The sequence below is a fragment of the Hevea brasiliensis genome, chromosome 15 (assembly GCF_030052815.1).
Source record: "Hevea brasiliensis isolate MT/VB/25A 57/8 chromosome 15, ASM3005281v1, whole genome shotgun sequence".
NCBI classification, from domain to species: Eukaryota; Viridiplantae; Streptophyta; class Magnoliopsida; order Malpighiales; family Euphorbiaceae; genus Hevea; species Hevea brasiliensis.
Window position 1 is genome coordinate 60,915,847 of NC_079507.1, and position 8,802 is coordinate 60,924,648.

The following is an 8,802-nucleotide window of genomic DNA, read 5'->3' on the forward strand; positions in this document are numbered from 1 at the left end:
ATGATGCTCTAAAAATTGACCAAATCCAGGTAACACCATCGCCTACCATGAAATCCGTTTGTTAGCAAAATTTAGCAAGTAACACTACAAGAAAAAAAAATCTCGACAACATGTCATTGGATTATAATAATGTATTCATGAAATATTTACTTTATAATATGAAAAATTAAAAATTTAATAATTTTATTAAGGGAGCTAGGCTCCTATAAAACCTCCTCCTAATGCTTTTGTAATTAACACTGGAGACATTAGTGGTAATAATTTTTAAATCAAAACAAAGATTAAAAAAAGATTATTGATATCTCTCTATATATATATAAACTAGAAAGATATTTCTAAGATAATGATACATGACACTTTCTTTTTTAGAGAATTTATCAGGTATCACTCTTTATAAATAATTTTTTTATTATTTAATTTTTTTATTTCTTTTTTAATTATCATTATTATTTATAATACTCTCTTAAAATTTATTACTTAAATTATTATTTATTTATAATTTAAATTTTAAAAATCAAGATATTTTATGATTAAATACAATATTTAAAAATTATTTATATTATTTTTTTTTTATAAATTCTACATGTCACCCTTAATAATAATAATAATAATAATAATAATAATAATAATAATAATAATGTCACCAATGTCCATTAATTATTAATTTATAATATAATAATTAACTATTATATAATTTAATTAATTTTAAATTATTTTATATCTTTAATAAATATTTTTATTATATTGTTATATTTTCTATTATTTTTATTATGAAATCTTTATTAAAATTGCAGTTTATATAAAAATTTTAAAAAATAAATTATAGAGATTTAATTTATTTATAATTAGTATATATTATTTTTCATATTAATAATTTAATATTCTTTTTATTTCACTTTCCTAAGATTAATTAAAACTTATTATTATTATTATTACCAACTTATGGCCATTGAATTGAGATAGTCAAGTAAATAAGAAACGTTTTAATGTTATAAAAATTAAATTTGAATAGTTTTGTTATCTTTTTTAATTAAAATATATTGTAACTTACCTTATAATAATGACTACTTATTATAGTATTAAGAGAGTAATCATTAAATAATTTGTATCTTACATAAACATAATTAGAAAATTAATAACTTAATTATAATTTAAAACAATTAAATAACTAATTAATAAAAAATGAATAATTTAATAAAATTAGAGAAATTGTATTTTTATAAATAATTTGTGAATATATATATATATATATATATATATATATGTATACTTTAAATAAAAATGTTATTATTTTTACATAAAAATTTAGTTACTAATAAAAATGATTAAAAATAATTAAAGTGGTACATCTTTTAAAAAATAGTATGTATTTTTAATACTTATTATATTAATAGAAAATGATGATATTTTAAAATTTTAATTTTTATCAAATGTATTTATTTTATATCATAAATTTACGAAAAATGATAATATTTTTGTGAAATAGTTATTTTATAAAAAAAATATTATTAATAAAAAATTTACACTTTACAAAAATTTAAAAATATAATATTTTTAAAAAACAATACAATAAAATATTATTTTAAAAAAATAATACAATAAAATATTATTTTAATTAATAATAATGTTATATATTTTCATTATTATTAAAATAACATTATTTTATTATTAATTTAATATATATTTTTTTAATCTAAAAAAATAAGTATCTACTTATATAAATTATGAGATAAAATATAAAAATTTCATAAAATTTAAATTTTTTTTAAATAAAGTAATTTTATTACATTTTAAATGAAATAACAATGAAAATTATTATTAATATATGTATAAAAAAATTAAATAAATATTTCAATTAATTATATCATAAATTAATTAAAATTTATTATTATAATAGATAAAAATGTATTTAAATTAAATTAAATAAAAAAGAAATTTAAATTGAAAATTAATTTAAAAGTAATAATTTATTTTAATTTAGAATATAATTAAAAATTACATTAGAAATAAAAATTATAAATTATTTATGTATGGCGTAAATATTATGCTAGCAATACAATATAGAGTTTGTCTCTTTCATAATATAGAAGCAATGAATGCATAAAATTTAAAAATTTTTTTGTTTTCTATCAATTAATTAACATGATAATTAACTGGCTTAAAACTCAATCACATTTATATATTTATTAAAGAAATTTAATTTAATTTAATTTTAATTTTTTAAAAATAAAAAATAAAATTTCTTAAATTTTGAATTTAAATTAAAAAAATAAAAAATTTAATCTCAAAAATTAATAAATTAAATTTCTTGATTTTTAACTTAAATCAAGAAATCAAAAAATTTATTTAATAAATTTTAATTTTTGAATAAAATTGAATTTAAATTACAACTTTTGATTTTATTTAAATAAAAAATTAAAAATAAATTAAAATAAAAAAAAATAGAAATTAAATTGACCATTTTAACATAATTAAAAAAACCATTTCAAATGAGTCCTTGATGGAAAATGCTATAAAGAAGACATGAAAATTCAGAATGAGGAAGCTAAAAACAGCTGACGCCATTCTTAGAAGTGAAATTTACTACACCAATGAAATCAATGCCACGTATGTTATAAATATTAGATAATGTAATCAATTGATTGAAATATAAATAAAATAGAGTATTTTATAAAATGCCTACTAAAGTTTTTTTCTAATTTAATTAATTTCATTAATAATTATTTTTTAATTTAAAATTTAAAATAAATCATAAAATGTTAAATTCTTAATTTATCAAACTAGATAATATATATATATATATATATATATATATATATATATATATATATATATATATATATATATTAAAGGAATTAAATTAACATAATTATTAAAATAATAAAATAATCTATTAATTAATTAATAGTCATTTTATAAATGAGAATTTAATTTATATTATATACCCTTACAAACTAGCTAACAAAAAAGAAGCCATTTCACTTCTTAAAAAATTACCAATTCACTTAATATAATTTAAAAAATAATATATCAATATTAGCTTACCAACTTATTTAAAAATTTAAAATTAAATAGTACACAATTTTATACTATTTATCAAACATAAAGTTATATCAGTTACTATTAAAAATATATAATATTATATTAATTGTTATATTTCTATAAAGAAATATTTAGAGAAAGATATTTAATAATCATTTAAAAATAAAATTTTATAAATAGGCATATAATTATTTTAAATTTTAATATAAATTTAAATTATATTTAATATAATTAATTAAAAATTTTAATATTAACAAAATTTTAATACAATTTTAAAATTACAAAATATATAAAATAAATATTAAATTATATAATTAAAATAAAATAATAAAAAACCCGTGCAAAGCTGACTAATTATATAATTCCGTTATATAGTTACCATACAATCAAGTAATTAATTTAAAAACAAATAAATTTTGTAGAAAACTTTGCATATTCCAAACCTGTTCTTTGCTGCATCATGCTCTCGCAAATTTGCTCAGATGAAAGGTAGAGGTCGGTAATAAAAATTTCAAATTAAAATAAAGTAAATAAAAAAAATCCCAGAATTTCTAGATCACATTTGACGTACAATATTTATTCATTTATTTATTTAAATCCAAGAATCCAAGTGAATTTTAAAAAAATCTTCTATTCATATAAGAATAAAGTCAGAGTTCATTTATGAATAGGTTGAACTTTTCAATTGAATTTTATATCTAAATTATTATATATATTTAAATTAATTTTATTTATATATCAATATAAATATTTAATTCAAAAATCATTAAATTTATTCTCATATAAAGTTGGGTATATATTAAGTAAAATATAATAAAAATCATTATTTATATCTTCTTTTTTTTATGATAAGATATCATCTACTCTTGAATGGATCAACTGTTTGATTTATTGGTGATAATAATATTGAAAAAATATGTTTATGCATTGAAATTTGTTGCTTGAACCTATCGAGATTTGTGATTATTTGTCTTTTGAATACTTATTTCTTTAATTTATGGCGTTGAATAAAAAAAAAGAAAATTTTTATTAATGACAATTTTAAAATTACATTAAATATATGAAAAATACACCTTTTCCGTTAATTTCAAAATGTTTTTAAATTTTTTTTATAAAAATTAAGAAAATAATTAAATTATCTCATTTTTACAAAAAAATTAATAATTAATTAAAGTAGTACCTTGAAATTTAAAAAAATTGATGAGGAACATATAAATGTATTGGAAACAATAACAAATAAGAGTAAAGTTGACAAAAATAATTAATACTTTCTTAATTTTTTAAGATAGTAAATAAAATTAGACAAAAATATTATTTTAAAAATATTTGAAACATTGAGTTGGATCAAGGTTAAAGGGTGGAATAAGGTTGATTTCGAGATCAATTCTCAGCTTTTAGTTTAAGCTATGCAGATATAGAATGAATTTCTCTTACTGTAGTGCTCTTATAGATGATTTTCATTTTTTTTTTATGCAGAGCATCCTATTTAGTAACTTATTTTTTGTTAAGAAATCAAGGACCAAACAGCTAATTTAATTACTAGAGCTACAGTTGTGCATTCTAACGAGACTGAATAGAATTACATTTCCCTTTCTTTCAATGATGATGTATTTCCTTTTGATAATATTGCTCAATAATACCATCATCTTTTAATCTTAAAAAAAAAAACAACAATTGAAATGGGAGAGAGAAAGTATTTCAATATATTATGCCAATCTAATGAAATGAATGAATTTTAATTTAAAAAAAATGGTACTGCTCAATAGATAAGAATTTCAAATATCCATTAAGGGTTCTTCTTAATACCACTAATTTATTATTCCATTATATATTTACAATCTTTAGAATTATTAATTAATTGTCACACCTTACCCCTCTGTAAGGCATAACATGATCCCGTAGACTACCTAATGAACTACCAAACTTCACCTACCAATAACTCATTAAGTACCTTACAAGGAATTTTAAAACAATTTTCTTACATTTTGGAAGTGCTGAGCATTTTGGAAGGAATTAAAATCATTTATTTAAAGTTTAATACTAGTAAAAATTTTTGTCCATTTTAATTTTGTCCACAAATTTTATAAAAATTTTGACAGCGTTCCGTCTATATTTTGAGAAAACAGTTCTTTAAAAACCTGTGAAAAACACTTCTAATAAATTTTTCACAACTCCCAACCTTCAAATAATCTCAAGTCAACTCAATTCAATCCACTTCAAAATAATTCCACAATCCAATCAAGGTTTATCATCTCAAAATAATTCATAACTTCATTCACAGTGCATAAAGTGTGAAATTCACAAATACAAACCTTAATTTACAAAAAGAAGCTTCAAAAATAATATTATTACAATTTATTATACAACTGCTTAACTCTATATTGATACATAAAACATAGCAATATTTATATCAAAATAATTACAAGGGTATAAAACAATACCCGTACAAAAATATCAGTGTAGTCCTCAATATCAGTAGCAACTCACTCTGCTGCCTTCTCCTTGCTCTTATCTGCGACAGCAAAATAAGCTATCGCTGAGTACAAAAATACTCAATGGTGCACAATAAAAATTTAAAATACAATACATAAATCATTCATTGACAAAACACAATTTAAATATTTCTCAATCACATTTCATAAATTATCAAAACTCATAATAACACAATTTGATCAAATAATTTAGTAAACAAAGTGTTGCTAAATCATACACAACATAAGCAATGACGCAAAATTTTTTATCAATGCCGTGTTGTACACTACGACAAAGCAATCTACAACCCCACTAATCGAAATCAATGAGGGAGGTAACTAGCTAGCTAATGAGTACTCATCCGATCTACAACCTCAACTGGTAAACCAGAGAGAGAGGAAAAATAATCGATCTCACCCCATGAATGGAGGAGGAGTAATAAAGCACTGTCATGCTAAGTGTGAATCAAAATCCATTTTAAACATTTTATTCAAATAATCCATGAGAAATCCGATAAATTTCCAAAGTCATAATTTCATTTACAAGGTGGCAACACAATTCATGATTAACATCAATTTTTCATAAATTATACTAAATCAATTTTTCAATGACAAAATGCTCAATTAAGGTTTATTATGCACAAACCTGACATGAGTCGCCTCTAGGCCTTGACTCAGTCTCTCAGACATTCCAAGTCTTTTTCAGCTGAAACACACAGTTTCATAGTGTTTCAGTACCATAGCTTAGCATAAATCCAAAAATAAATTCAAATTCACTTTTATCTAGTTTATATCTGTTAAACTCGACGTTCTTTAAATTTTGTGTTTCGGGGTTACTATTCACTATACTATTCAAGTCAATTTGTTGACTTTCTAAGGCTTAATAGGTATGGGAATTCCAACTTCACCCACATACCACATTTTGATCACCAAACTTGTTGGTTTTGGTCATTTTCTCAAAACTTAGGTCTTTTAGGCAAAATTGCCAAATTTTCTGTTTTGGTGTCTAAATTTGCACTGTTCCATTGGTCACTTTTCTATTGGAATTTGATAAAATTTCCTTCATAGAAAATGTTTCTTATTATCTTAAGTTTATTCTCCTTTTTGAATCACTCCAATTGGAGTTTTGTAGCTCAAGTTATATACAAATTACGTTTACTGTTCATGCTGCAAAATTTTATTTTGGCAGATTATTGATTCCAACTTTGTTCAGAAATTTGATCAAGTTAGGTCTATAATTTGATCTAATTTTCTTCATATGAAATGTTCTACTATCCTTAGGTTTCCATCGGTTCAAGAATCACCTAAATCGGAGTTTTCTAGAGAGAGTTGTAGCCATTGAAACTTTACTGTTTATATGGTAAATCTGCAGTCTGCAGATTCAGTAATCTAACTTTACTCAGTAATTTGATTGGGTTAATGGTATAATTTGGGTTGGTGTTCTTCATGAAAGTTTTAGGTATATATCTCATCTAACCACTGGTAAAATTTCAGGTCATTTTGACCTGCCTAGCTCGAGTTATGACCAAATGAATAAACACTGTTTATTTAGTCAGTTTGTGCAGGGCAGCCTGCAATTTTTCAATTTTGGTCAATTTGTTCACTAGGTTTTAGTCACTTTTTGGACATGCTTCCTAAATGAAAATTGTGTCATTTAGTGCCTATTTTCAGTCCCAATTGGTCCCATACCAATTGAACTTGTAAAATTCTATTTTTGATCTCTCAAAATTGACTTTTGGTCATGCTTCATACCCAATCCGAATTTGGCTTTGATTTAAACACTTCTAACACACTTAATTAGGTCACAAATGACCATTTCTCACTTCACATTATGTCAAAAACACCATTTCACCATTTCTCCAAATTTTATCTCCCAAACCCTAGGTCCAAAACCCTAACTTCCATGTTTAGCTCATTTCATGCAATTAAACTATATAAACCTCAACTACACCTTCAATCAAGCTTGCCTACCTTTTTAATTGTATCAAAATCCATCAATTTCAAGTTACCTCTAAGCTGGCTAAATTTCACTATATTCCTAAATATGTTGTTTTTATTTTATTTTCATCAATACTAGTTCACTTCAAGTGCAAATTCATGAATATAAGGAGAATTGAGAGGATTCTTGACTAACCTTTAAGGAAATATTCCCAAAGCTTCAATTCTTCCACTTTCTTCCCTCCTATTCTTCTTTAATCTTCTTTTCTAGGGTAACTTAGAAGCTTTTTAGGGTTTAGGATTGAAATTTGTGAGGAAGAACTAAGTTTTTCAAGCTTTAAAAGCTTGTTAATGGAGGAACCTTGGGAGAGAAAAGTGAGAGAGAGATGAGGACGTTGTTTTGAAGAAGAAGAAATGATTTTATTTTATTTTTTTATGAATTTTTAAGTCTTATGGAAGACCAAAAATGTAAATAAATAAATAAATTAATTATATTCTTTATGGCATCATGCATGAGGTCATGCATGATGTCATAACCTTTTGACTTTTCCATTTTCCATTTCTTTTTTTTTTCTATTTTTCTATTAGTTCTTTAATTTAATTATCGATTCCGAAATTTTCTTTTCTCCGATTTTATTTGTGATTAGGTCGAGTCACTCGTGGTCAATTGACCAAATTGCCCATCGCCGGTTCATCCCGGTTTACAAATAATTCAATATTTCTTTTGGCTCCCTGACCTAATTATTTGACTGGCTTAACAGTTCTTTTTCGTGATTTTCTCTTTTCTACTGTGTTCGTAATGGTCCTAAGGACCGCAGCGTCACATTTTACGGTTCAAAATTTGAGTTTAAAATGACTTCGCAGTCGTTCCCGAGATGGTCACCCATCGCTGGGACTCTCGGCTCGTTTAACTTCTTATGTTCTGTTTTTCTTATTCATACTTAATTAATTGGTAATTACTAATTATTTGTATTCATAGCTTCTTTAGTTGTCTTAAGTGTAGTTCTAATCCCCTTAATTGTCCGGACCGACTTCGGTCACCGGAACAGTGAAATATACCAGGCTATACAAATAGGGGTGTTACATTAATAATTGTTTGCCTTCAATTAATTAATAATTTTATATTTATGGGTATACAATAGTTAGCCATTTGGTAATTATCACCATCAATGTGTTCGACTTTTGCATGTATAAATATTCTTAAAAATTTATATTATATGCCCTTTACAAATTAGCTCATAGAAAAAAGCCATTTAACTTCTTAAAAAATCACCAAGTAACATATGAAAGGACTTCATGTGATATAAATTAAAAAATAATAAAAATAATATATCAATTAACTTATCCAACT